This window comes from Pipistrellus kuhlii, unplaced genomic scaffold (genome assembly GCF_014108245.1).
Source record: "Pipistrellus kuhlii isolate mPipKuh1 unplaced genomic scaffold, mPipKuh1.p scaffold_m20_p_2, whole genome shotgun sequence".
NCBI classification, from domain to species: Eukaryota; Metazoa; Chordata; class Mammalia; order Chiroptera; family Vespertilionidae; genus Pipistrellus; species Pipistrellus kuhlii.
In genome coordinates, this window is record NW_023425515.1 from 160486652 (window position 1) to 160489490 (window position 2839).

The window sequence follows — 2839 nt, forward strand, 5'->3', positions numbered from 1 at the left end:
CAAGCTATTTCCTTTATTAGAACTATCACCTCTTTCCCTTCTTTTCCCTCTTGCTCCTGCAAGATTCTGGAAAATTCCAGTGTTGTCAGAATAACCCTCCTCCAAGCTTCTCTTAATCTATTCTCCCATTTCATATAGGAGCACTGACCTCTCAGCATTGCTAATGTTTGCATGTCTGTCTCCATTAGATAGAGTTCCTACAGGGCAAATTTGGCTTGTTCATCACCTTATGCTCAGCACCTAGCTCAGCGCCCAGCAGAACAAATATTAGGTACCTGTGGAAGGATTAGGAGTGAAAATGGTGCTGATGGGGATCAAAAACGTGGAGAGAATGGCTGCTGCTGGGCTAGATGCTGTGGAAGAACACTAGATTGTTAACTATATGTGTGTGACCTTGGCCCAGTTATAACTTATTTGTCTCTGCCTTATCATATGAAAAAAGGGGTTAATGATACTGCTCTATATATTGTACTTCAGTCTGGTTTTGTAAGTATTAATAAGAGGAAGTATGTGGGAAAGCACACTTTGAAAAATGTGTGAAATAGTCTATCAACCTAAGACATTATCATGTAATTTATTTTGCAGGCACAAAGACCTCTCTCATCTAGGAGGCTAGCAAAGGTTCTGCCCTTATGAGTAATGCCTAGAAAACAAGGGCACAGAAAAATCTTTTGTTCCTCAATTTCCTGGAGCCCTGACAGTAGACTCGAGAAGGTTACCAGGATGAAAATCGCTGAAATGAACCCTTTAATATTAACATTACATAGCTGGGGTGGCCTTCTTCAGGGCTCCTGGGTAAAAAAAAATAAAGTAAAATAAAAAATCATTTCTGGTCTTGCTAAAGGGCAAGGAGACTCCTTCTTAGGGGAAAATACAGCAGGAGAGCTTAGAGGACAATGTATATTTGAAGACAGCATTGACTGTAATGTTCAAAATCATCTGTTGTTTTTTTGTAGGAAGCTCTTCCTGAATTCCTCAGGCCTCAGAGGAGTTGTTTTCCCAGTGGCTTACTCAGAGCTTGAGATAGAAGTTATACTTGTGTGTGAATCTCTCCTAGCAACTTACTTGGATAAGTTATTTCCCTCAGGCTGTTCCCCATCTATGACGATGACAATCACCAGATGTGGTCAGCAGGGGCTTAAATGAACTAAAACATGTTAAGTACTCTGCACAGTGAGTTCTAAAAAGGTGGAAGACACTGCTACAGCTTAGTCTGGACCACTCGTTTTGGCTTTTCATCATATACCGCTATGTGACTGCTTCCAGGGTGTATCTGTTTTCCCTAATCTTGACAGCTGGCAAAAGACAAGGCTCATGTCTAGCATGTCTACATCCACTTCTGCAGGGCAAGGCAGAGGATAAGTGAGCATGGAGCAGTTAGCCAAAAGGGGCTCAGAGGCCGAGTTAGTGCATATTTGGTGTTGGGGGGTTAGGGGGGAGGAAAGAGGGCGGGGAGAGGTCAATTTGTCAGGACCCAGACTAGTGAGTAAGTTTCTGGATGCAGAAATTCCATTGTTCCCTTATTTCATTTGAAGTAGCACACCCATATCTATAAACAGCTTGCTGGGGACTGGATGAATGAAAAAAATTCAGAGAAATGTCACTTGAGAGACAATCATCTCAAAAGTCTTTTAAATCCTGTTTTCCCAGTACCAGTGCTTTTTCCAAAGATGCCTAGATGCTATCATAGCAATAGCTTGCCAAGTAACTTACCATAGTAAAACACTCTTCTTAGAGAACTTTCTGGAGGAGGCTTCGGTGATGGTCTCTCTTCTCTGGAAATGTATTTAGTAGAGCGACATGTTTTGTTGAAACTGCTTAAGCATCCTTATCAGAGGCCTTAAATTAGTTGTGGTGATGGAATTTGATTTTGCCTAAAAAGTCTCAGATTCAGTTTTTATTTGGTGTGGATTCCCAGTGATAATCGTACAGTTAATGAGGTTGTCAGTTAATTCAGTAACATCCCCTGATTTTTGTTCATTAATGTGCAATATAAATTGTACCTATACTCTCTTGAGTAAGACACTGAGGATTAACATTAAACAGAGCACACAGTGCTGTTAAAGTGTGGCATTGACAATTCCACTAAAATTTCACTCCAATGTCTGGCTAGCATGGCTTAGTGGTTGAGTGTCAAACTATGAACCAGGAGGTCATGGTCTGATTCCTGGTCTGATGCCTGGGTTGTGAGCTCGATCCCCAGTGAGGGGTAGGAATGTAGGAGGCAGCTGATCAATGATTCTCTCTCATCATTGATGTTATCTCTCTCCTCTCTTTTTCTACCCCCCCCCCCTTCCTTCTGAGATCAAGAAAAACATTTAAAAATATTTTTAAAAATGCTTTACTCCAATGAAGTCCATAGGTGGACTTTCATGCTACTTATTAAAATAACTAAAACTTCAAACAATGCCTATGGAAACAAAGGGAAACACAATCATCATTGCTAATTACTCATCTTACTTTTAACCTAAAAGAGCAACACTGAAGAAAAAGATGCACAAATGGGTCCCTAGCTCCAGTGGGGAGATCAGCAGAAAGCTACCATATTGCTATACTTGGGCTTGCTAACTATAAATTATCAGATTACTAGTAGCCCTGCACATGAATCTGTGCGCCAATAGCTCGCTGCCCCCCTCCAGTAGCTGCCTGCCGCCCCGCCCTCCTGTAGCTCCCCCTACCACCCCCCCCTTCATAGTTTTCTGTCCTGCCCCCTCCTGTAGCTCTCCGATGCCTCAAGCCTCACCCTCCTGATCCATGATCCAGTCGTTACAGTCGGTCGTCACGCTTTACTGTATAACAACCATTTGCATATTACATCTTTATTATATAGGGAGGATTA